This window comes from Dermacentor variabilis, chromosome 1 (genome assembly GCF_050947875.1).
Source record: "Dermacentor variabilis isolate Ectoservices chromosome 1, ASM5094787v1, whole genome shotgun sequence".
Taxonomy (NCBI): Eukaryota; Metazoa; Arthropoda; class Arachnida; order Ixodida; family Ixodidae; genus Dermacentor; species Dermacentor variabilis.
Window position 1 is genome coordinate 201,647,699 of NC_134568.1, and position 27,838 is coordinate 201,675,536.

At 49.4% G+C, this 27,838-nt stretch overlaps 1 protein-coding gene across 6 annotated transcripts in view; it reads right to left on the reverse strand.

The window, feature by feature from the left end:
* The window catches only part of LOC142590961 (TOX high mobility group box family member 3-like), a 739,235-nt gene that overhangs the window by 145,027 nt on the left and 566,370 nt on the right, over positions 1 to 27,838 (reverse strand). For 2 of the 6 annotated variants that reach the window (XM_075703354.1, XM_075703345.1), the window contains exon 1: positions 21,921 to 22,285. The exons of the other annotated variants lie outside the window; for them this stretch is intronic. The gene's annotated coding sequence lies outside the window, so the exon portion shown is untranslated. Of the gene's footprint in view, positions 1 to 21,920; positions 22,286 to 27,838 lie in introns of those variants that run through there. 6 annotated transcript variants of the gene reach the window in all.

Here is a 27,838-nt window from a genome sequence, read left to right on the forward strand (position 1 = left end):
TTTTCGCGCTGACGAAGACGAAAAAGAAAGAAAAAGAAAGAAAGAAAGAAAGAAAGAAAGAAAGAAAGAAAGAAAGAAAGAAAGAAAGAAAGAAACGCCCTTCTGAAAACGGATATACAGGACATTAGTGCAAGCGCTTTTCGGGAATCTAGAAGGACGACCGCAGGCACTCACGTTATGGTCCATGTTTCATTGCACACCCCAGCGCCTAACGAAGTACGAATTGCTGTTCAAGAATAGCCGCTCAAAAGGCCAAAAAAATTTAACGGCAATGCCCTAATTGCACACTGCGACTTGATTAATGTGGGCGCTTTCCCTCGATGCTAGGGAACTACTAGTGTTTGCGGCTACGCATACAGCCAGCCGCAGGAGAATGAGCTCATCACCGTAAAAGGCTAATGCGCCATTGCGGCCAAAAGGACACTTCGCACATGTCACGAGAGGACGCACGTGCTTCCAACATTTAATGATGCAGTTAAGCTTGGCGGCGCGCACCCGCTCACGTAACCCTTGCCAGTTGGCAGCGTTCGCGGGAACAGCTGCACAGCTACAGCTGTCGCGCGGATCACAACTGCCGCTGCTAAATGAAACACACAGGAAGAGTGGACAGAGGTCGCTTTATATATGCTGATCAGTAGCGGTCAAATAGATGCGGGTCGAAACAATACCTCGGCATGCTCTTACTAGCGGTATTGGTGGTAGGCCGATGTATTTCGTGTTGTTCTGCGGTCATCATTACGGCGCTCAATAAAAACGCCATGCGGCAGCCCTCCTGGACATTTATGTAAGTTCTCTCAAAACGAGGGAAGTTTTTGACTGTTCATGTAGTAATCTTGGGCAAACTGAAAGCACAGAATCGTTTACAGACGTTGTCTCTTTACCGAATACGTACAGTGAACGCCACTGCGCGCGGTCTCCGCGATGGAGTGTCCCGAAGCGGCTTCTTGCATGAAAGGTAGGCAAAGGCTGAGAGCAAACTATGTGAAATATGTTCTTATAGTGGGCTGTCTGTATAACCAAATGGGGTATAAGAGAACGAAGCCTCAATGCAGCAATCGCACGGGTTCGCAGCGGCCGACTGGACGTCTGCATGCATGTCCGCGCACAATGTTTCGCTTTCGCTGCGAGCACGTTGTCACACCGTGCCGTGAGCTTTAGGCCGCAGAATATGAGCATTTGACAGTACACAAGCGACCATTGTTGCGTGGACGCTATCAGCGCTGTTCAAAAATAATTTCGCTATGGAGACTTCGACGCCTACGGCGACTGTGATGTGCCGTAGCGACGATTCAATCTTTACTTTTTTATATATAAATTCTTGGACGTGCTAATATTATTTTTCAAGTTGCGTCACTCTGAATGTTTACCGGTATTCTGCAGCGTGCGATTTCCCGCTGTTTCTGTATCGTACTCCAGTGCGTTAATTCATAACACAAACATGACCATATGCCATGCTTCTTTTAATGTGCTTTTTACCGTTCCCTTTCCATTCCAGTGAACTTGCCAGTATCTAGCATCAACAAGCTCATAGACCAAATAAAGTGTCATCACGTTAGCCGGGCAGCCAGCGTGAGCGAGCGTCTCACTGCGCGCTTTCTGCTACTCACCGAACATGGTAGTCCCGGCGCCGTAGCAGAAATCTTCCTCACGTTTGTGCTTGCTGCATACCCGAGTTGTAGCCGATAGCTGTCTGCCAGTTCTAAATTTCGCGAGCCAAGCTTCACGCGGCTTCTTGTCCTGCGGCTACGTACGAATAAGGCTGACACCTGGCTCCGTTGCGTACGTCCGGCACTGCGGCACCGAGCAGTAGCCTACCATGCTGCCCGCCTCCAAAGGCAGCCACTACCTATTATAGTGCTTTCAAATGTTGTGAAACAGGCATCCAAGGTGGGAAAGCCTCACCACTTAATCAGAACCGCAGCGCAGGTTGGACAAACTTTCGTTTTCAGCTCGCTTCGGCGTTTCCGAAGCAGCCGACGCGGCCGCTGTGTCCACATGATCCCTCATTCTACGTCCCGCCGACGGTGGCGCCAGCTTCTCCAGTGGTGGAGCTCGCCCCCAATACCACCTAGAAGTCGCTAGGGCAAGTTTTTTTTTCTTTTTTTTTAATTGAAGCTTTCATGGCGAATCCTCCCAGACCGTGGCTGCTGCTGCTGTCTTGCCAAATAGCTAACACACAGAAAGTAAAAGAACTCCGTGCTAGAAGTTGAAGTATCAAACCTCCGCCGCCCTGCACTGCTGCCCGATGGTCTAACCATTATAGGCCACAACCGCACAGAACACTTTTTTTTCGCGCCGACGCCAAGCAGCTCTCTGTGAGAATGGGCGCGTGCGCCACGTCTCGTAGCATGCTGTACAAGCCAGTTTCCATGAGACGCACGTGGCCTTGCGCGAGAGCTCTGGCTTCCAAAGGTTTGGCCGCTGTAGTCGGTGGGTGGCGCTGCATTTCGCACTTCTCCGCTAATGGCTGCGAGGCGCGTGCAGTAGGCGAAATCCGCTGTGCGTCTCTTATCGAGATGCGCCGTTTCGTCCTGCCGGTTTACCTTCGCGCTTACACCTATTCCTACATTGCGCGGGATCGTGATTTCTACTGCGTCTTCGCTTGTATATGAGAAATCACTCAGCGAAAATACTTTGAACTGTATAAGCTTGTTTCACTGCGAGCGCAGAGAGCCACGACAATAGAAATCATTGCGTGGTCTAAGCATGGTTGGTTGGTAGGGTCATTATTGCAGGCGGTGTTAGCCTGGCCGTCTGAGCCGGCAATGGCTCCGCCTGTCCGTATCTTTCGCTGCACAGGAATCTGATACCACATGGCTATGAGTTCAGTGTAGTGTTTATATGAGAGTAGAAGGCGTGAGACCTTCCTTACGAACTATTATATCCTGGACCCTTCGGGGAACACACATACGCGTTCGTTATTCGTCTTGGTTGCAGTTTGTCAACGAGTCTTCCTCTCGACATTAATTCGCCGGCAGGACATTCCGCACGAAATTTTCGCCGGTTTTATGCAATCCCAGTGACTGTATTCGGGTGGGGATTACCGCTGACTCAGACGGAGGTCTGGCACACTGAAAAGGAACAGTACGCGCTGAAGAAGCCGATCTTAAGCTAGTTTTGCAAGCCTCAATTCAGCTCTGATGAAAGCTTCGGCTATGAGTACATTCCAACTGCTGCCACCATTTAGATTAGACGTCTTCGAGCACAACTACTGGAACGTTGCCTGAGCATTCTGACGACACCTCGGATAGGCAAAAAAAAAAGAGAAAAAGAGCGAGAAAAAAAACTCACAAAACATACGTATTGTCGCTAAATGTTAACATTCTGCGTGTGCCAACATAAGAACAAAAAACGCCGATTACTTTCGGAAAAACGTGACTTTTGCTCTCTCTCTCTCTCTCTCTCTTGCCAGTCTTTTTTTTCTTTTTTCGTAAGCTTGCGGTAAACGAATTTTGCGCTGAGTTTCTGGGCAGACTGCTCCACCACCACAGCAAAGTAGTCTGCATTCTTCCCAATTCTTGGGTACTGTCTGGCAGCCTCGTCGGAACGGGAACGTCACTTAAGATGGCCGCTGTCTTGGAGCACACGCCATATCAAGTAGGCCATATGCCTGATGTCAGTGGTGACGATTTGACTGTGAAAAAACTAAGTTGATAGCCTATCTTTACTTTCCTCTCTAGAGCCGAGATGACTAATAATAGCCGATACTGTTTGCAGGAACAGAGATGCCTCCCAACTTGAATGATTATTTTTCTCTTACACGTTAAACACGGGACACTCTTCAATAGCTATCAAAGTGGAAGCTGTTGTGTTGCTGATACACGGCAGATCAGGTGACTACCGTTTCGAGAATTTCACACCTAACACTTGCGGCATCACCAATTTTTCTCTATGCCCGAAAAAAAGAAAAAGACAGAAGCTCCACTAAAATGAACCCAAACAAGTATGTATGTAATTGCTGCAGATTGGTGTTTCTTTCGATTGCCAAGCGTATTACTGTTTCATATTTGAGCATGTAGCTCGACATTTATGTATGTATGTATATGTATATATATATATATATATATATATATATATATATATATATATATATATATATATATATATATATATATATATATATATATATATATGTGTGTGTGTGTGTGTGTGTGTGTGTGTGTGTGTGTGTGTGTGTGTGTGTGTTCGTCACAGTGGGGGTCTCAAACTCCTCCGAGAGCCTAAAGAATCAATTACTGCTATAGAGTAACGAACCTATTCCTTCGCATGTCACTGCCTGAGGCCCAGTGGTTAATCAGGCTTCGGGCGACGACGCGCGCTCCTGTAACTCGTAGCTCTTCAGGAGTGAATGAAAGCGTTAACTGCACTGGGATAGGAATAGCAGTCACGCTGTTTTACTGCTATATGATTACTCTTTTTCTTTGTTTTCTCGCGTGCGCCTGTCTCGACAATGACGGACATCACCTAGCGCGCCAGAGCGCCGCTGCGGCGCGAAAGCGCAGGCGCCTCCGGGCCATTTGCATTCCGCGTCCTCTGTTCGACCTTCGCGAAACCGACCTCCTTACAGTGCCAACGTCACAGCTTGCGATAAGTTTCGAACGGGTTTTCCGGCCTACGTGACAGTAACTCGAGTGCACGCTAAGCGGCGACGGCTACCCGCAGCGTTGCGCCATCAAGGACCCGAGCGGATGTTCCGCTTAGCGCGGACACAGGCCGCCGCTTAGCGCCGCGGAGGTTGTTATCGCCTCAAGCCAGTTGCATTATAAGCGACAGTTCAATTCGCTGTCGCCGCTACAGGCACGAAGTGGAGCGAGCGTGTGTGTCGCTCTGTTAGACTTACGGCCGCGAGTAATCGACTCGGTACGTAAAGGGAAGAAACGGGGTCGGCCGCCTGTCAGCCACCCCTGCAAAGTCAGGCAGAACTGGTAAAATAAACGGCTAACCACAGCGGTGTAACAGTCTGTAACGACACAGCGCGTAAAAAAAATTTACACATGCGAAAGATAATACATAAATAAACAAAATATTAGAACATTATCAAGCACGTAAATGTTGCTGCAACGGGCAACCAGCGGTTGTAGTATGCGCATGGGGAAAAAAAAGAAAGCAAGAGGAAATCACGAAGAGGAGCATTATATTAGGCAGAAGAGACACAACTGCCGCAATATGCAGGCTGCTTTACTCCGACAGGTTCTATCAGTGAGATTTGCCAGCTGGAGCTTTCGCAAGCCGTCTCCAGTGCTTCCACAATGCCATATGGTACACAGTCTGCTTCTCCCGCTCCATGGGAGGATATAGGGCACTCCTCGCAGAGTAACGCGGTTGCTCGAGAAATCGGTACCGCCGAGAGAGCCGCGCATAACAGCAGACGGCAAAACGCGTAGCCCGCGAGCAATGGAAACACGCTCCAACGAGCAGCGCCAAAGTGACAAACCCGCGAATAAGCGAGACAGAAATAAAAGACACAAACGGAGATCTGCGGGACATCTGTTGCTCACTGCGACAGCCCTCCTAGAAGGCAGGCAGGCAGGCAGGCAGGCAGCGCAACCCCCCCCCCCCCTCGCCCCAAGCCCGCGAGCAGAGGCGAACATTTTGTGGCTGTCTTCGTTTCTAATGCGCTCGCAACCGCTGCTGCAACTGGAGAGCACCGCGCGCCGGCAGCATGGCGGAGAGTATACTTTGCAAAAACTGACGCGAGCGCGCATGGAAACGATCTCCTTTATGTCTGAGATCACCGGGACGAGGAGGAGGAGGGGACGGCGAGAAAGAGACGTGATAAATAACCGTCGGAAACAAAGCCTGCCGTTCACTCGTCGCGGGAGGGGGAACAGGTTCGAGCATCGCGCACTGGCGAGCGCCGGCTTCTCCTCAGCACCGCTAAGAATAACATTACCATAAATTAGTAGCCGGTCTTCGCAGGCACTTGTCAGAAAACAAACGCCTAATGGCACGACAAATGAGACAGAATAAAGTAAGCGGGAGAAACGCGCTCGAACGGAGGACCGGCTGCGGCCAAAAACAACAAGAGGGGCCTCGCCAGACTGACAGGCCGACACACGTCGCGCAGTTGAACTACTCTCGGGGCCTGAGGGGAAAAAATCCCGCCTTACGAAGCGAGCAGGGGGATATATGAAACAAAGAGAAGCCTCTCCGCCCGTCGAAATATATTGAGAGAGAGAAAGAGAAAAGGCGTTACAGTCGCATCGCTCAGTGGCCCCCGTTCGCTTTATTAAACCAACTTTTTTTGCTAACACAAAATGTCGACTTACAACAGACCTCAGCGTTAGTAAATCATGTCTCAGAAAAACGTATACACGCTGCACCTTTTATTCATCGCGCGTGCGTGCCCTATTCCTTGTACGACAAACAAGATCTTTGATGCGATCCTAACGAGGCACTTGCGGCGCCAGAGTTATGCAACATAGGTCTGTGTTACACTAAGCGCAAAGGTAAGACAAACAAACGTCGGCGGTGCACAAAAGCTTTGACCATTGTTTCAACCTAACCTGCGGCTAAGTTCCATCTTCTACATATTTGTACAGTTCTACGGTTTCTACACGTTCTACAGGAAACTACATGTTTTGTATAACTTTTTCACCAATGTCTGCTGCTTTCTTCAGTACAGGGCCAAGATTCGATGAAAAGAGCGACTCCAATGTTTTCAACTAAGTGCACCGCTGCTTGAAGGTGCGGAGGAAAGGGAAACGAATTCGTCTGATATTCCGAGAACAGCTGACCGCCGCGAATAACAGACGGGACCCGTGCACACCATTTGTTTCACAATGCACGTCCTTACCCTCGCAGTCGAAAGTATTAGGAAGATTGTTGATTTACACAATTTCGGTTTTATCTCTTCCACGGAATGCCGCCCTGACATTGCGCTGAGCACCAACTGCTGGCATGCGCAGCCAAGAGTGCAGCCGCCACCATGACACAACACCGAAACAAGGCATATCGTTTGCCGCGAGGTCAGAAAAGATGACACAACGTAAGGTCATTGTCGCCGGTCATTCTCACCGGTGACTCTACAAATATTTTTGGCGCTCCGAGACGGCGACTTCACACAAAGGTAACATCACGCCTAATGGCTCACACTCGCTCCTGCGCAACACAAAATAATTCAAAGGCACGAACTGGCTCCTTTCGTCTAGTTTCGCGGGAAGTCGACCTGTGAGTCATGCATAAAGAGTGTTCGGCAATCTGCCGACGTAATGATGAAAACCCAGACCTTTTGAGGGATGGTGTAAATGCGCTTGAAGTGCTATATATGAACGCGACATTTTCTTTCGCCCAGTAGTAGTCAAAACGAGCTGATGCAAACAAGCAACACAGCTTGGTTCACTGCAACCAGTGCCAGGCTCGAACGCCACACAGATGCGAGGGCCGCGTACCGAAACGAGCACACATCGAACAGGTCGGTATGGCACGGCCTTATATTGCACAGCACCCGCAGCGACGCGACACGGCAACTGGAGACAGGTAAGATAAACAAACGAAGGAAGGGAGAACGCGTCTCGTCTCGAACGAGTCCCGCCCGTTTCTTTCGCGAGAATACACGTCCTCACCCACCTTCACTATGCCCCCCTCCGCCCTTTCTCTCATCCCAGCCTTCACGGCCGAAACCGGTCTTGCACGCCATTTTTCAAACAAAAGAAAAATGACGGCCCAAGTGAGAGAGGCGAGCCAAAAGGGCCCAATGACGCCTGTGAAAACAAATGCTAGCTCCTCAACCAGAAACGAAGAGAGGAAAGAGCATTGAGTGCGAGAAGGAGTGAAGGGAGGACGAGGTTAGGAGTAAACGTTTTGAGGTCACCTCGGAACATGCCTACGTCGGAGTGACAGGCAGAGCCTCGCTGCTGCCAAGCCGAAGACAAACAGTCGTGCCGAAGCGTAAACAAGGCCGAAGGCCTCCGGCGCACTCCCCCGCCTATCCTCACGTCTTGGGCTCGTCCGATCGTGCCGCTTCCCCAAACACCGCCACCCGTGTAACACAGGATAACCCCCCGAATGCGCCCCACCAGAAAAAGGAACCGAATCCGACCCTGCTACCGCGAAAGCAGCGCGCACGAGACAGTCGTGTTGAATCGTGGTGCGACCACAACTCGGGGCACAGGCGTCCTCAGAACGTGGTACGACGACGGGGAAATACAGTGCCGGAGCTCCCCAGCAGCGGTGTCAGAATGCGCAGCGTAGTTCGGAATACCCTGCCGACGTGCCGCAGTGGTGCCATGATGAGCGCCTATGAAACTCCAGATCAACGACACAACGCTCAGGCGGCAGGGCAAGGGGGAGCGCCAACACCCACGCAAGGAGCTACACGAGTTTCTTCGAGGGGTAGCATGGCGATGATCACAATATGACCACTGAATATGAGATCATTTTGGCCTCTGCTCGTTTCTTCTGAGAAACGTGAAACCCAGCTATACATCGTACGCGAATTGCGCTCAGAAAGAGCAAACAACCATCCGCTACCAATGATAGATAACTGTAATAAAGCAAATAATAAACAATGTGCAGCACAAGGAGCGCTTAGCACAAGAAGCTGAGAAAAGTCTACGAGAGCCTCCTCGTAATCCTCCCCATTAAAGTTCACACTATTCCATTCCAGAGCGGCGAAAAAGACCACGAGTGCGTAAAGCGAGTGACGTGCTCCGCAGCGTAACTGACACAACACCATGCGGCGCCCTACAATAAATAGGCACAAACGCGAAGCAAACAAAGGAAGACATTCGGAATAGCATTCAAGGGCCGTGCAACAACGATCGATGAGGCCGTTGAACCCTGCGGATCCGGCAGTGCCTCGCACAGCTACTATGAGTGAGTGAGGTCTCGTTGCCCATGCATGGCAACGTGCATCAAAGACTGCGCGCCTTATTCTTGTTTAAATGCCATCAAAACTGCCCCACAGAGATACGTATGGAGTCCCCGGAGAGTGAATGAACGAATTAATGAACTGCATTGTTTACTGGACACTCTCTCTCTCTCTCTTTCTCTCTGTGCGTGTGTGTGTGTGTGTGTGTGTGTGTGTGTGTGTGTGTGTGTGTGTGTGTGTGTGTGTGCGTGCGCGCGCGCGCTGGCTTAGCGCAGCGGTGCAGCGCGCACTTGCAAAAGACAGAAACGGGACAAGAAATCACACCCACCTATTACGATGCGTTCTCTTTGAATGATGCATTGCATTGCATTGTGAACGTACACATATGGCAAATAGCCTCGAAAAGAGCTCACTAGTGCACTCCGAGCACGCCGACACTAGATAGCTGATAAACTACTCTCACGAGGGTCCAATTAATACTTCGTTTCACAGTCAGCCTCAACAACCTGCTACTTGAACTGCGACAGACAACTGCGGACTTTGAGTGAAGCCCACCCCTTACCCGCAGCTTATATCAGTATAGTCAGCACGTGCCTATCGCGATGCAGTCCCAAACCTAGCGCCGCCTCTCGAGATATTAGTAAAGATCTGTATTGCTTGTCATTTATTAAGCCACATAAATCTAGCAAAGTAGGCTACTGAACAGCCAGCTATCCGGAATTAACAAAAGAACATCTACCAAGAAACAAATAATTAAGTACAATGCATAGATATGTGCGTGTGCGTTGATGTACAGGATCTTATGGCGCAAGGGCCAATGGTGGCCAAAGAGCGCCATGTGTGCGTGTGTGTGTGGGGAGGGGGGGGGGGGGTGTTATGCGGTTGTATCGTATGCATACGCCGACGTACGAGCACATTGACCCATAGCAGTCGCTCCGCACTCAATTCACAGGTGTGAAATACCGAGCGTGAGTGAGTGACGAAGGGCGTGAGCAGACGTGGGTATGAGCGTGAATGGGTGCCACTAAGTGTGACTGCACATCAGCGTGGCTAGCCGGAGAAAATATTGGTATGAGCTAGTATCCACTTCTACCTACTCATGATCGCATGACTACTGCAAATGGGCCTGGTACTTCATGAAAAAATAAAAGAATAAATGAAGATAATGAAATGTGAAACATAAAACAGCGCCTGCTGTCTGAAATGTCGCGAAATAGCTAGTACAACTCAAGAGCTAGTGTTCAATACTCTCCCACAAGTCTTCCCACGTGCAGCCTTCAAAACAGGCAGTGGTGAAATGGTGTATCTGTCCGGTGCGGGTAGGATGGTATTTGGGATAAACATGCAAGTGCGTCTGTGAAGGAGAACGTCTGCTTGAGAAGAAGTTTTCATGGCCACCACACTTACATGGAATTCCGCCAGTGATCCACGTGTAATTCTTCATTGAAAGAAAAAAAAACGAAGTTTCAATAACTTTCACGTAAGCTGCGCGCCGAAATACTGAATTGTCCGCAGTGGTCTGACAAAACAAATACGGTAGGCCGAGTTTTTCTATTCATCTGGCAAACCCAGCAGTTCATCCGCCCAAAGTGTCACCGATGCCGTTTCCCGTTCACTCTGGCGAACACAAAAAATGAACAGGATCCTTCGGCGGCCGCGCCGCGAAGGCAGGAGAGCATCGACCAACGTTTAGCATGCAAAACAGCGCGCCTTGGGCTGTTGGCCAATAACGGTGTCCTGCTCGAGCGGAGGAAAACCAACGAGCACGAGCTATAAATAGATCGATGACGCTTTACGGAACTTTAGTGCCTATTTTGCGACACGGGCGCGATGCACAGCAAGCCGTATAACTAGTGTAACAAGATTACTAGCTTTCAGTACGCGTCCTAACGAGGAGAAAACTAAAAAATGAGACGGCTGAAAAAAGAAATTGAAGCAGGGTCGGCAGCTGGGTACACTGTGACAAGTGGTAAAACACTGCACACTGTGACAAGTGGTACACTGTGACAAGCGGCACGTGCATGACACAATTGCGGAAGCAATCGACCAATGCCGCCACAGACACACGAGGCCACGACGCCGTTGAGTTGAGATGGTGGAAGCCAAGTTGCTAAGCAGGTAGGTCCCAATGAAAGTTGCGCGGCATGCTCCGTCAGGAAAGAGACAAGGGGGCGGCCTTTGTTTCGCACGTGTGCATAAGCTGACCAGTGGAAAACAATGCTTCGCCCGGTGGCATTTGCCGATTTCACGCCAAAGAACTACCGGCTTCTTTATTCATTTATTCAGGCAAGCGTGCCGGAAAAGGAAGTAGAAAAGCGACGCACTAACTGTGCCACTCTCGGAAACGGCCAGCGAGCTCATCCTTCAAGTGCACCGCGAGCCGAATCCAGATGCCGTCAAAAATCTATTCCGACAGCCCGAACTGAAATTGCCGGGCTCGGCAACACAATGGCGAGTGGCAACAAAAAGCAGAGAAGAAATAAGCCAGCAGTGAACGCAAGTGGAGCGCAGAATGAAGGGCCAACAGAAAGCCGGCCCAAAACCTGGAGTGTCAATGATGGATCGCCCGAGTGCGCCGCGCCACGTTTCTTGGGCGCCGTCGCTAGCACACCACAGAGGCACACCTCCTCCGTCGCCAAAAAAAAAGAAAGGACCGCCACTTAAAACGAAGAAAGGAAAAACGACACGAATGCGCTGCTCAGGCAGCGATATTGATGTGATGTGCTTTTTAATCCTGGAAACTACCGACGCATCGTGTTAATGGAATTATCTGCACAAATTTAGGAAACTACAACGTGCCCTTTTCATCGTGAACAATGAGAAGTTCTGGAAGAGGCGGCGGGAGGGGGAGTTGGAAGCGCGCGCATGCATTCAAGCGTACGTGAAGACGCTCAATATATGGCACAAAGCATAACCGATCCGCACAGTAACGAAGCGTTTAGCCCAAAACATCGCTCAACGCGGTGGCAGAAGTTCGGACTGTGCACGACGAAAGCTACATTATAATAGACAGTTTTAGTTTAGCGTTTGCAACCCAACGTAAACGTAAAGAAAGAGCGTCGTCCTCACTGCGCATGCTCCGAATGTTATTGGGTTTCTGCGGTTTACGTGCGCTATGATAACGTACGTTATTTGGCGAGTTTAACTTCGTAATATTTACGGACGCTAAGAAATAGCGTTGTCGAACATGGCGGCACCCATGGTTCCCACTTCACCGTGAATTCTCGTGAGGGCTACGCTCTCACTCTCGTTCATCGCCAGTAACTATTGAAATGAGCTTTCGCTTCCTCTAAACTCACCTGAAACGCCAGCTATGAGCGCTTAGTGCGTCCAATTTCTGAGAACGTTCGGCGATTCAGGCTTCCGTAGGCCGAAATAAAATAGGATGTCGAAATAAAAATAGGAACCAGGAACACCTTAGAACACATTATTGTCGACTACAGTTCGCACTACACATTAATATTTCTTACGCATCTGACGCTTTCTGTATCCACACCACACTTCCAAGTATTTTAGGTCAACACACAAAGAGCAGAAAGCCTCCTGCATACATGCGGCGCCAGCATCAATTGGACACGACCTCATATATATATATATATATATATATATATATATATATATATATATATATATATATATATATATATATATATATATATATATATATATATATGTATAGCCGGCTATTAAAATGCATCAAAGTCAGCCAGCCCACATATAGAGGGAGTTCCTTTTCTGCTCGATGCACTACATCGCCCGAAAAGAATATATGCCAATACGCAGCCGAGTATACGGATAAAGGCCGCCCCACATTCAGCGTTTCTACCGGCGTTTTTTGGCGTTGCGTCTCCCGGCGTGGTCGCATGAACGGCGCCAGAGAGGGCGTCCAGCCACACGAGCGGCACGCGGACCAGCGCCGGCGCAGCGTCGCACAATGTGACCAGATTTATTTTACCAGATACCTCCTAAGCTAATTGTGTAATATCAATGAAAAGAGCTGTCATAAGTATTCTTCAATGCAATACTTATGCCTTTTGCATAGTTTTACGCTAAATAAAATATTCAGGGCTGTGTAGAAAAATTACACAAGGCTAAGCTTCAGAAAACTGGCAGCAATATCGGCGTGAACATCACGAGCGGTCGGCGCGTCGACGTGCGAAGCTGAGCATCGAGGGTTCTTTATTCTATGATAGAGGGGGAAGTAGGTGCTTTTTATTGCTAGACGCCATACGCCACATCATGGAAAGAAGGCAGCAGCTATTGCTGCTAAAAAAGAAGCTCCTGCTTCTCATTTGGTACACCCGGCAGGACGATGGCGGCGACTTCAATCCACAAAACGTTTTTTTTAACACGATTCTTGTGTTCCTTGTGTTTGGTCTGCCACAATATCGGCCTTGCTTCTACAATGGCTATAAGAAGCTGGTTATCGATGTTCGCCGGTAGCATGATTGAAGCAACCAAACAAACAGCAATGGCGGCGCGAACTGCGAATCTGCGGAAGTTTCTTGCAAGAGTTGCCAGCAGCGCGGCCACGCCCTGCCACGCGCTGATTGGTCGGCGCTGTCGAGCCGCTTCCGACGGCGGCGGCGAGATCTGGTGTCCCTTGAGCACGACGTTTTGGCTTGGCGCCAGCCTCAGCGTCGACGCCGAGCGACGCCGGGTGACATAACGCCAGAAAACGCCGGGAAAACGCTGAATGTGGGGCGGCCTTAAGACTTTAAGCTACGAAATTACGGACAGCGTAATAACCCTAGTTTTAGACAGTGTGGATGCGGAGAAGCCTCAGTGAAAAATTTTGCGCTTACGTTATAAGCGCAGAAGAGTCGCTCCTGATAGTAACACTAAAGAAAAAAAAAGGAAAACAAAAACTCCGCCATTACCACTCGCGCAGAAAAATCAACAACCCAGAGCTCGGAGGAACAGCGCGGCGCCACGGTATGGACCTCCGAGATTGGGAGGCGCCCGTTCGCGACGCGCTGACATTCGCGGAGGCCACGTTCTGGTATCTGCGTCATAAGCGCTAACCGCCAGGTTTCCACGTCATCTGCTAAGGTGCTATTTCAATGCTGCTTTTAAGGAAGAAAGCTGGGCTAGTTGGTGGTTATTCGTATAAGGGGACATTGCACTAGCGCGTAAAAAATGGCACGGACAGGAACATGAAAAAGACACACCGAACGCGAGTTCGGTGTTCGCGTTCGGTGTGTCTTTTTTATGTGCCTGTCCGTGTCCTATATTACGCGCTAGTACAATGTCCCCTTATACGTATCAAAGCTGCTGTTATATTATTATTATTATTATTGTTATTATTATTATTATTATTATTATCCGAAAGCTTTGCCAACAATGAATGATTCGATAGCATAAACTAATTTAAAACAAGCTCAGCCAAATTTAAATTTCAATGCCATTGGCCTTTGAAGCTGAGGCTACTTTATTTTTTTCCGTGCCAGTATTGTAGGTGTTCATTTCAAAACGAGAGCAAAGGTCCCCCCCCCCCCCCCCATAACGAAATACTATACTAAAATCTGAAGCACGTACGTGCCCTCGATGACGTTTTCTGGTCAACCACACTTACTTGCCTGAGCGCAGCGACCATGCTGAAGTAAAGGATAAATTGTTCGTCTCCCCTATTTCTAAAACCATGAATGCCCTAAGTTCCATATCCAATAATTGTATATGCTGTATGTATGGCACCCTTCGCATTATTTATTATGATTTTTTTATCTTATAGGATGAAAGCCCTTCAGTGGAAGCATTAATTAAATAAAGTGACAGTTACCCGCCGTGGTTGCTGAGTGGCTATGGTGGTGGGCTGCTGAGCACGAGGTCGCGGGATCGAATCCCCGCCACGGCGGCCGCATTTTGATGGGGGCGAAATGCGAAAAACACCCGTGTACTTAGATTTAGGTACACGTTAAAGAACCCCAGGTGGTCGGAATTTCCGGAGACCTCCACTACGGCGTGCCTCATAATCAGAAAGTGGTTTTGGTACGTAAAACCCCATAATTTAAATAAAATCACAGTTTCTCCTGAAAGGCAAATCATCGATTGCGGTAGGAAATTAGTGAACTGCTATGCGAAGTAAGGGTAGTAGCTTTATCGGCCGTATAAACCTGTAAACATAGGCATACTAAATAAATTAACAAGTTTGGTGTCACGCGCGCACAACCAAACGTGAACACATCTCACTAGATGACCGCGGAAACTTGCTGTCAAAACGCTGGAGTGAGGAGGCGCGGCAGCAGCAGCGAGCGACTCGACCTTCGTGCTGCATCTCGTATCGACGCGAACTAAGCCGCGAAAACAGCGCCGCAGACCCTGTATTCATCGCAGATAGCTGTCAAGATACAGCCGCCCGGCGGGCACGCGCGGCCGCCCAAAGTGCCACGCCTTGCGCGCGACGGAACACGATGCGCTTCCTTCCCTTGCGTGCGCAAGATTCAGCCGCGATCGCCGGTTCACCCTCGCACGCTTCCACTCGCACATACAGCATACGGCGCGCGGCGATGATTTTATCGCCCTTGGATTTTATACTGAAGCTCACGGCGACGCCAGACATGGGCCTGGAGTGACTACATAATTGCAATCGCAATAAAAATAACACATCGATGTGACCAGTGCCAATGCGGTGCGGCAGCCATGAGCAGGAACACTTGGCGAGAGCTGCCTAGTCGTCGCGTTATATAGCCACAAAAAGGTACCTTTTTGTCGATAAACGTACACCCAAGCCTCGTATCGTGAAGTCGACGTCGACGATGCTTCTGACACCGCAAAAGCCTTGCATGCAGCGGTGACATAACAGGAACACTGTGGTCTCGTACGAGCCGGGAAACAACGTGAACGCGCACGCTTTATCGATAGGCGGCACGATTTCCTTTCGCGGCGTGCAGGTAGTGAAGACAAAATGAATTGTAATCGTCGAATGTGGCAAAATTATTTTATTTTCGCATTTAAATGAGTCAAAGTCATTCTTACAGCGGAAGTGGCACACACAGTGCACAGTGCGTAGATTGATGTAGGAAAGCAAAGGTGGTGGATAGCAGTAATCAAGGGCGGGCCTTGGGGACACAGGCCTAAGGCCATTTCCACTTACTCTGATCTTATCCACACATTCGGCATTTCTGCTACTTCTCTCGCGGAAAATGTCCTCGGATAAGTTTCTAGCGTCTGGTCCAGAACGCAGCCCTTGGCGAAAACAATCTTCAGTGTGCACATGGAATAAAGCTACAGTTCGGCACATCGAAAACTCAGTACGTGCTACGAAAAGAATCGTGCTCCCTGCAATCTAGCTCGGCCGGGCTCTGGTTAAACAAGGCTTCACAAGATGTCGCCACACGCGCCGTGGCTCCCAGCAACCGGTCTAGGCAAGACGTATTGCGAAATCATACAACTGTTAAAACTGTTTCCGCGCTCCGCGTTGTCCCCCTCCGCCTTTTTTTTCTCTCTCCCTCTTTTCATTTGCCACAAGGCATAAAAAAAAAACAAGATGAGTCAAGTCAATGCATGGAACCCTGCCTGATGCAGGCACTGCACCAATGATTTCGCGCACCAGTGCTACGCTTCATGTTGACGTAATAATAATAATATTTGGGGTTTTACGTGCCAAAACCACTTTCTGATTATGAGGCACGCCGTAGTGGAGGACTCCCGAAATTTTGACCACCTGGGGTTCTTTAACGTGCACCTAAATCTAAGCACACGGGTGTTTTCGCATTTCGCCCCCATCGAAATGCGGCCGCCGTGGCCGGGATTCGATCCCGCGACCTCGTGCTCAGCAGCCCAACACCACAGCCACTGAGCAACCACGGCGGGTATGTTGACGTACGGCAAAGGGGCTACGTCAGTGCCCTGCTAAGTGTTACCTTTGCAATGCGAGACCCGGGGGCTACATCAAGGATTTCAATCTGCGTTCTTGTCGCGCACGGAGGCTTACTGCTTCACATAACCCGTCTATCGCGCTGGAAATAAGGCGGAAAAAGGGCACACGTACAGAGCCAACGAGGTCTTCGCCCAACCTTTCTTTTTTTTTTTTTTTTTTTACCACATGTCAATGCAACACGCAGAGCACTAGGTGGCCGATAAACGGGTTTCAACATTTTTCGTGAGAGAGCGTGGTAAGATTCCGTACGTGCTGTATAGAAGGGTAACGTCTATTTCGATCAAACATTACAGCCGGACGCATCGCGAGGGTGCTAAAAAAAGAAAAAAAAAGAAACAAAAATTCGCACAAGGGTGGAATCTAGCAGAAGCATTTCACTCGTGCAGTGTCTTAAAGCCGCCGGTCAAAAACTGTGTATCTGACGAAACGCGGTTTAGGGAATTTTAAGATATTGCCGCCAACAGCATGCGAAAGTTTTATTCAACTTGTGTTTTTCTTCACTTTTCTAGCATCACGAGACGTTTACCCACCGGCTCGGGGCCATGCTCGTAAGACAGCGCCTTTCATGAACATGAAGCTTCGTAGTGAAGTAAAATCGCTGCGCAGTGACCTTAAGATCAACTGTGAGTGCCATTCTGGACATCGCCAAACACCACCACGTGGTTGGCCCAGTGCGCCGCTGCGGACTCTCTAAACTGGCTCAAAAAGTCGCCCCTGCCCAATTGGACAATTTGTTGGTGAAATCTCTTTATTTCAATAACGATCGCTCAACGGAATATACGGCGGAATTTCACAGTGTTCAGACTAGCACATCGAAAGCCCAGTACCAGTACAGTATCGGTGCCACAGCACAAGCGCGGAAGCCTCGGATGCGGCTTCGCCCATTGGCAGTGGCGCCAAGCGCCGAAATCTGCCAAAACGCGACCGGCAGACAGGGACTCAACAAAGACCGTGGTTTTCACAATGCGAATATAATGTCACTTTCTCAGGACTGCAGAGTGATACTGGATGGCGCGCGAACACGTCCTTGGCAAACCACTGGTGGCGAACTTCGACTAACTCGCTGAGCAAAAACAGGCTGTCAAGAGGGAACTAACATTTACAGCACGGCGCCAAGGCATGCGGTTACTAGACAATTTTAGAATAGCGTTTGACGCCTTACGTACGTTAAACGTCAGCACATTTGCGGGACGTTACGGTGCGCGTCCTTTCAAGTCCTTTAGTTTACCGCACGGAAACGCAAACGTAAAGAAGACGTTATAAAACAGGGCGCCGTCTGGTGCCGCGTGCCAAGCATATACAAGCCAAGACGATCCATTAGCAACCATCCTGCTGTTGCTATGCGGACGCGTCTCGTTAAGCCTACGGGCGCCAGAATCGCCGAACGATGTCAGAAAATGGATGCGCTATGCGCTCATAACTAACCTCTCATTTGAGTTTAGAGAAAGCGAAAGCTCATTACAATGGTTACTGGCGATCAACGCGAATGAGAGCGTAGCCATCATGAGAGTTCACGCTGAAGCGAGAGCCATTGGTGCCGCCATGTTAGACAACGCTATTTCTTAGCGTCCGTAAAGATTACGAACGTTAAACTCGCAAAATAACGTGTTATCACAGCGCACGTAAACCACAGAAACCCAATAACGTTCGGAGCATGCGCAGTAAGGACGACGCTATTTCTTTACGTACGTAATGCGCTTACGTTTGGTTGCAAACGCTATTCCAAAGCTGTCTACTAGGTGACGTCAGTATCCGGGAGCCAACTTGCATACCCACGCCATCATTGCAGGAGAAGCGAGGGCGAGCTCAGCACTGGCAATATATAGTCGGGCAGCCTAAGAGGGTTCGGCGTGAACGGCCCTGTGGTTCAGACAACACATTTTTTTTGGCTATGCTGTCCGAAAGAACTGTCAAAGGATGTTTATGATAAATGGAAATCGGCTCAGTTGCACAGCGCTATGTCGCGATCAGTTTGGGCACAGCAAGGCATGTGCGAAAGGTGGCGCGGATGACAAAAGGCGCCGCCTCAAGGCAAGACACCTAGAGGGGCTGCACAAACGAGAACTTGGAGGCACGCCCTACTTTTGTGCGGCCTTTGTTCCTCGAGGGAACAATGACGGACGCAATGGCACAGAAACTGGACCAGGCCACAGCGTCGAGCGAAGGAAAGGACAATCCATCCGCCCGTCTTTTGTTTCAACGTGCCCGACGACTGTTCGGAGGCCTCGGCCAGTTACGCGGGTTTTCACCTGCCAAAAAGTCGGCAGCCGCCACTGCAGTCAGCCCCGCTCGCTGTCACTTTCCGCGCCAACAAGTTGCAGCATGTTGCGCTCGCGACTTCCGCTGGCGAACAAACTCCTTTCGATGGGCGAAACCTGCATGCGGTGACGGCCAGATATCACCGACGCCCATCCAAAGGAGCGTGTTTTGTAGACAAACGTAGCCTTTTACGCTGAATGCATTTGGGCGGCCGCCATGCTACATACGTTTGCGTAAAATACGGCTGCCCCTTCTTTGTTCCTGCCTCCCTCTCCCTACTTTGCTTTTCTCGGCACTTACACACAGACTGTCGGTTTTCAAACACCGCGCGATGGTGGCAAAATCAATACTGGATGGCTGTCCGCTTTGCTATCCCGTTAGCTGCTGCAACAAGAGGGAAGTCGTAGACCGCGCGCGTTGGCTACGAAAAGCAAGAAGGTAAGTCTTGTGCGCACGCCCTTTATAACTGAGCTGGAATACTTGGAACGCCAATACCAACAACATAAAACAACATTCGCTGAGCCTCCAGACACTTTCCGCGTATAGGATACAAGGAAGTCCCCTGTTTTCGCAAAGCAGCGAACACGTCCCCGTGCAGCTGGCACAAGGAAACAGTATAAGTAACCAGCCGACTCGGCCTCCCTCTATTCGAGTATCCTGCTATTATTTAAACAAAGCGGTTCCTCACTGGCCTCCTTCGGGTCGATCTACTGGAGATGCGAGCACTAGGTGCGAAATTTGCTGCTTTCGTTTGCGCAGAAGACACACAAACACATACGCTAGTTGACATGGTTTCACAATGAAGCGTTTGCTTGCCACGAAGCGCTAGTACTCCTAATCTCCGCCGGTGTTTGCAACATTGGCAGCGCCTTTATTGCACTGAACAGAGACCCCCCCAATTGCGGTGGAGAGCACCGCCTTAACCCTACAGCGTGGCTGTCTGAGTGCAGACACAAATTCGAATAGAAAAATATAACGCCGAACGTATAATTTCCGTGCAAAACGAAAGAAAAGAAAAATCAAATACCGAGCAAGCGATGTGGGGAAAGTCTGCTGCGGCTTTTTTTTTTTTTAAATGCGCAATTTGTGAAACTATTGGCTGCAAAAATGATAGAGCGCTTGTGCACTCCGTTGAACGCGTCGCTGCTGCTGCGGTGTCTGTTTACTACAAGAAAAGGAGTAAATATTAGATCGCATGCCCAAACTCGAGGCACATAGTAGAGACGTTGGTGTACGATGATTCGGTATTACATGGTGCAATTACAAACATTTATTGTGCGAGGCACAGTCAGCTTCAAAGTAAGCCCAGTCGTTACGGAGGGTCAACACAGCTCGCAGCATGCAAACCATTCAGCAACAGGAAGAGGGCAATGCGGTTTCTCCTGCATATGTAAATGGCATGGCAAGAAGTGGGAAACAGACGCCACCTGATGCAACGTCACGCTAATGGCCGACGCGCCGTCCCTAGAAAAAAGACCTCGCTCGGGAATATAATGAAGCCTGCCTGTCTCTGAAATGGTGGGAAAGAACGCGGAGCTTTCCAGCAACCGGTTTCACCCGATGAAGTTAACGGACCTCGGTGTCTAGCGACGTCACCGGCTACGTCGCGCCAATGGGATATTTCGTCTATGGACGCCGCTTGCAAGTTGCAGTCTCGGCTCCGCGGAATGAACTAAAGGAAATGCAATACGGGCAGTATTTCCACGAAGACCATGAGGCATCAACATTCCCCCAATTACTAGCTTTTAGCGGCGGTATAGACATCAATCAACAAATAATGACACGCAACAACTGTCGCATGTTTCATCCGACTCTCTACTTCACGGTTGACTAACGTTCGCAACAAGAAAGACATCTGAAATTTCTAAATAACCTGCTATTCGAGTCAGTAACTGACAATTACAGCGAATAAGAATGAAAAACTACGTGGATGGCCTTTCGATATTATTATAATTTCCGCACCAAGCCCACGAACGTATACACTACACTTCGAGAAACCTTCAGCCACGACTGTAATAGAAACTATAACGGCGCACAGACAACCAAGAAACGCACATACACTGCTAACAAGAAGCGTTTGGAAAAGAGAATTCGGTCAAGATGTCAGTAGTTGAAGCCCCGCTAGCAGGTTTTCCCGATCCGGAGGGAGGAAGGGAGAGAGAAGGAAAAACGAGAGAAGAGAAACAATGTTAGTAAACTCTATTGAGGTCACCAGTTTCATCAAAGTGTGTCAAATGCGCCGAGGCACCGCCAGTCGGTTCGCCCCACGCCGCATACCCGAAGCGCGCCGACCGGTACCTCTGCACACTTAAGAGACGTATAAGAAACGAGATGTGCCGCGAACAGTGTTAACGTCATTTACTGAGCATGCCACGAGCACACGAAGTGGGACAAATTCTGGAAAATAAAAATAAAACGAGGATAAATTACAAAGGAAGTGGCTTTGGGCCAAGTCCATCCAATACGGTTACATTGATTGCAAAACCTCAGGGCGTTGCTCGAAGACCACACCGGAGAGATGATTGCGGCCGCACGCGTACGACGGTCCAAAGCGTCGTCATAAGTTAGTGAGCGCCTAATTGAAGTGGGTATTCGAGCATATAGACGAAGCATGCTTTTACAAATTGCACGGCAAGAAAAAACAGCGTGCGACACGCGGTATCGCAAGCGTTACAGCGTGTCGCACTGCTATTACGCTACGAGTGCTCGCCTACCCACACGGGAGTATTGCAGTGAGTCACGCCGACGGCCGAGTTCGAAAGAGGCGCATGTTTATCATAGTCGCTAGCAAGACTGCGAGAACGCCGGCGAATACAGACCCGCATGACTAAGTACATGTCACCATAAACGAGACCATTCTAGATAGGTCAAGCTGACTACATGTATATGTGCAGTAAAGCAAAGCAAAGCTACACTCACATACACGCACACAGACACAACATTTGAATAAGAGTTAAGTCAGATACTTACCGTGCAGCAATCAGTCACCAAGAGCTAGCCACAAATCCAAGTTGGTGACCCTGGTGCGAGGGTAGAACACGACGAGACCGCGCCGGTTCCGATGATAGCTAAGTGCGGCTCCAACGAGCACGCGGGAAAAAAGCACGGAAGCGGGTGTCACTGTCTACGGTGTCTCATCCCGAGTCATGCACAGTCGCTGGAGTCATGAACAAGCGATCACAGTTTGCCGAAGGCAGATCCACAGCGGCGCCCGCTTGTCAATGGGACGCCAATCCGGTGCGTGCAAACGGCGCGGCGCAAAAGCGGAGATGCGGACGCACCGAGTAACAGACGACCGCTTCGGCAACTCGGCCGAGGAGAAATAAGCGAGGGAGGGCGGCAGATTGTCAAAAAGGAGAAAGAGGGCGGAGGGAGGAGGGGCGCAAAAAGAAAGAGAAACAAAACCTCCTCGACCAAGCCTGTTCTCCTCCTTCTCCGGAGGGAGAGAACGGGACCGGTCCATTCCCACCTGCTGGGGGGAGGCCGCCGCTCACCGGGAGGAGAACGGAGAGCGAGCAGAAGGGAGATTGACCTTAAACTCCGTTTTAGCGGCGGCAGAGAGAGAGAGAACACCAGTGACAGAGGGCGAGGGCGGACGTATAGAAAAATTTATATGCCAGACTGCTTGAAAGATAGAATATCACAGGCTGTACCTAGCTCGAAATATCTGTGCGTATAACTATTTGATGAAAGAGCGAGGACACAAAGACGAAGGGGAAGACGAATAACAGGAGCCCGAGGCCGCGCAGCAATGAAACGGGAAAGGGCGAGAGCGGGAAATAGAAGTAGTTTTCCACTTTATGTCGCTGCGTCTCTTTGTACGCTTTGTGCAACCGTTCGCGTTTGTCGTTTCTATTTATCTGAGTTAGAGTATTCCGACATTCTCAGAAGGGCTTTTATTACGAATCCGTATATCAAAATGTTGTTTTCTCCGAACGTCTCGCAATCAATATGAGCGCAAGGCACGATGCCGTTCAGTTTTGTCCTTGTTTCCGTCCGACTCATTTCTCTATCCCCATGTCTCCACGGCGGGTGCTGTTGCACATATCGAACGACGCGCGCTGCTATCGCGGTGCATGGCCGTGTCAATACCAGTTCTGCTGAAAGACGACGGTAGAACACCGCGCGCCGTCAAAGCAGCTGCATGCGCACTGGTTACGCCGATTTCCAGTGGTCTGGCAGGAGCGCTACTCCGGCGGCAGTACAGCGCCACGACTGGAAATCGCCGTACTAACAGACTGCGCCCTCTGTTCGGCCAATGCGAGCACCGCTAAAAGTCGCCAGCAATCGTACGCGTACCGGTTGGTTGGCTTTCACAGCGTGTGCTACGTGCTCTAGGTTTTTTTTTTTTTCGGCTTCTTGAACTCGAGATTGGACAAGCAAACCACCGTCGAAAATTTGGCCCATGCCTGCCCGTGCCTGCTGCGGTGAACATAAATTACGATATTCAAGTATTTAATTTAAAAATTCTTAACATTTAAACTACAGGTCTGAAGCGCTTTACATCAGGCGTGCCCGACTACCCGCCTTCGACTTACAGCTCAACACCGGCCCGTTACTTACGTTGTAGTGTCAAAGGCTACGTTTTGCGGTTGAATAGAGCAGTTGCTGCAGCCTTCCCATGTTCAAGCAGGTGCTCAGACGCAGTGTAAACAGTTCAGCGCGTATTTCGCTGACACACACAACTACGCAGATGCACGCCAAGCACCTTTTTTTTTGAAACGGACACCTATAAGAAGGACTAAGGCAGACATGTAAATTGCATGGCTAGCGTATATTGAATAGGTAGGTGAGCAACAACAGGTGAGGACAAACGGGAATAGAGGTAGCGACGCCATTTTCAGAAAATTCCCGCACCGGCTCAATACAATGCGATGGACTTCGACAGGGCCTGCTCAAGAACAGGTAATTATGTGCCAATAACAACAGAATACACTATATTTTAAAGTAAGCAAGGAATAAACATAAATACATTCTGGAACGTTTCCTGTATAGAAAGTGCAGTGAAAGTACAGTAGAATCCGTGATGCCATATGATGTCGTCAGCGCTGCGCGGTTTCGGCACGAACTTTAAGAAAGATTTGCCCAATAAATATATCTATATTCCATACCGCGAAAAAAAAATAGAAACATTTTTTTTGCAAGAAAGAAAGAAAAGCTCTGCTAGTATAAACTGATATAATGTTAATCTTCAGTGTCATTGAACACATAAGCACTTTCTGCGTAGGTCTCCTACCGGCTTCCTGTCAAATATGAAGCGTAAATTACATATCTACTGATTCACGGTTAAGAAAATGAGCAGGATTCAATCGAACGCGAACTACACTCGCGTTGTCAGTTATTTCCTTTGCTGCACTTCCAGGCGCGTTAACTTTTTACCCCTTAATCGCTCACCTATGGCTGGTCATTCGCTGTTTATCATTTTCACGCAGAAAAAAAATTTCTTAACATTTCAGTCTCCCTGTTGCAATGTGCAATGGAGCTTACGTGAGGCGACGGCGCCACATCTGGCTCGCCATGCTTGTTGACCCTGGACAAACTGCGTTACAATAGGGAGCCCTGGAAATGTTCACATGCGTTGCTTCTGCGCCCATTTTGCTTCGGTTCTGAAGAAGCAAAAAAAAAAAAAAAAAGAAAAGAAGGAAAAATCAATAGTCGTAGTCTTTTCTATGGAGACGACACTATACCCTCTGGATGCGGCATCGCGTCGTTGTTCCCACCCAGTGGGTGCATCACCAAGCGTCTAGGTTGCTGACAGTGGAATTACTGAAGCAGCACTTGCAACTCATTCGTTGCATATCAAGGAGGGACGGTAAATAAATCTGCCTTTCAAGAGAGTCGCTGTTGGCTCGACGTATATACAGATGTCTGGCCCAGGGAGAGCAGCGAGTCTTTCTTGCCGTTCTCGTTGCTGCTGCTGCCGCTGTTCGTATTTCATCATCGCCGCCGCACTAGTATAAAAAAATAAAGAAAAAGAGAGAGAGAAAAGAAAACGCTCCCGCCGTTGTCGCTCAGGTGCAGCTGCCACAAAATGCAGGAAAGAAACCAAAATTGAAATAATGAATCAGGGGGAGGGAGGGAGGGCGCTTAAAGCGAGACAGCCTCCCCCGTCGCATTGACGCCGGCCAAGTCAAACGCGCGCGCGCAGGTGCGGGCTCCGCCGGCGCCGCGGGCGCACTCGCGTGCTCGCGGTGCGCAAGTGTTCGACGAAACGAGCGGACGTTCGCGCCGCCGCGGCTGCAAGTAGGCCGTTCCCGTACGCGCGCCTGACGTGTGTTGAAACTATGTAAACGTTTATTCTCGGCTCTAGCCTCGTAAAGGGGACAAGAATGCGCGCAAATAGGAAAACACGTTCGGCAGGAGGGCTGTCGATGCAACGGCTGTCGGTATACACAGCGACGTGCCCAACGAGGTCAAGAACACCGATAGCGACGGCGTGGAACCAAAAAACTCCTCGCTGAAGAAGAGCGGGAGAAAAATAAAATAACTTGAAAGAGGAGGAGCGACGTGCCACATCCCCGGGGCGGCGCATTAATAAAGCATTCTTCTCCTCGCGCGGCTCCTCACGAGCGCCGCGACGGTGGGCTTCCTGGTCTTGTCAACATGCCGCGGGCGACGCAGCGAGTATTGTGCAGAGCAACGCTGTCGGACCTCACGGCCTGCGTCTCGTCCACGTGTGATGCAACGAGACACATCGGAGCCACGTGCAGCTACGCACGCCCCCAGCGTATATAGTGCGGGCGGTATTTGCAAACGAGTTTTAAAATTCAGTGTTGCAACAACAGAAGGAACCATCGAGTCAATTTGAACTGCTTGTTTGGGATGAACGCGCGCGTGTGTTTTCATGGGGTAGGTAAGTTGGTGGAAGCGCGGGTGTACACGCGCACTGCTCTATATGCTGCGGGCGAACTTTCTTTCTTTTTTTTTCAAAATTATCTAAAGCTTACAAAAAGAACCAGAAAGAAAGGCACGGCATATATGCCTTCTGGGTGCCGCACAGATGACAGTTTCATGTGATAAGCTAGATATCATCATCAGCTTATTATACCGAGCCTTAAAATATGGGCCCCAAGGTTGGTTCCAATGATGTTTGCGGGATACGCAGGAGCAAGGAGTCTGTAAGTATAAACGGCGACTGTGGATTTCTTGCTTGCAGCCCGGCTGCTATTAAGGAGCATCTTTCACAAAATGAAAAATAATTACAGTAAACGAAGTACCGTATTTTATACGCGTTTCGTAGTTAATACCAATTCCGTGTAATGACAAAATATTCGCATAATGTTGGCATATTGAAATTGCGGATTTGTTTCCCTCCGCACGACAGCAACGGCGAAACCTTCTCGTTTTAGGTCTTTACGAGCTTTAGAATAGACAACCCGATCTGAAAAACAGCGGTAATTTGCCTTTCAATCTTTGCGCCTTGCGTGAGATGAGAGAAGGTGGTAGTTCCCATTCGTTCTTACGACCACTGCGAGTTGCTTAGGAATTCGGTCGGATTTGGTGTAAAGATATAGCCGTCGCTTCAGTGGATTGTCACCTTGTTTGTTCACGCACAGCTTTTGAGGCAAGTTTCGGCCCCCTGCCCGCTATTTCACGAATATATCGCGCGCCCAGCGCTATTCACCGAGCGCCTCTGGCGGCTTGCGCATGCGGAGTGGCGAAATCGTAACTTTCGGGCCTCTGTAATAAGATTCCTAAACTTGGGCAAAAAACTTGGAATTTTACTGCAGCAGGAGTTAGAATCTCGAAAGTGGGATTCGTTCCAGTTACGCCGTCGTCATCAGGCCACCTCTTCAGCCTCAGTTTGACCCTTGTTATACGGCAAGGAAAACGGAACTCACCCCACACGCCGCCCTAGCTAACACACATGCTCCTATGCGGCAATTCGCCGTTGAAAATCGAATACACTAACCACTGCGCTATGGCGCAGGTGTGGCGCTTAGCAATTTGTGCAAGGTATTGCACCAAACGCAGACTCTGAGACGTGTGGCGTCCGTGCGTGTGTATTTCAGAGGCCATAGCAGGCAGTACAGTAGCGGACGACCAACTCGTGTACATCGCCAAGAAGTTGTCCTTGAGAAGGTCGTGGTGTGCAAGGCGAGAGTCTTATGTGTAAATTAGTTCAGATTCGGAGGAGTCACTGAAGCCCACTGATCTTGTATCTGCGATCCCACTTGTCAATTCGTGGCTCAGTATAGACCGCGTGGTCTATAAATGCATCATAACATGATACAGGACAGAGCATCTACTTTCTCAGGTGCGACAGCTGATGCAAACGCTACTCTGTCAGATTTAAAAAAAAAAAAAAGATCACAACTTATGCCAGCAAAAAGTTCCAATCCTATAACGCACGTCAGCATCACTTGCACAAATGTAACGAAAGAAAGACCAGACCTGCCAGCTGCAGCTGTTTCAACAAAAGCGACAACGACAAATAAATGGAAAGGGTTGCAGGCAAGCACAAGCAGCAATAAGTTTCTTACTGTCATTTCAGCTTGGCACACACGGCCGGCGCAACTAGATGCGTACTAGATGTACGCACGCACATCTAGTACGCTTCTAGTACGCACGCACGAACGCACGCCCATAAAAAAACAACGAATAATTGCTGTAACTTTTGGGTGAAACAAACATAAAGACAAGTAAAAAAAGACAGACAATCTTAGGCATACTACATTTTATAGTGGCTACAGAAGCGTTTCCAGGAAACATACTTTAAATCAACGCTGTTCCACGAGGTCTTGCCCGAACCATAAAAGCAAAGCAATTGCGTCCGACGCAGCGACGGTACTTGCTTTAACTTCTGCGCGCCTCCCCGACTAACTGCCTTTGAATTTTCTTGTGGACAGTCGCCCAGTAAAACACACGAAAGCCAAAGATAGTTCACA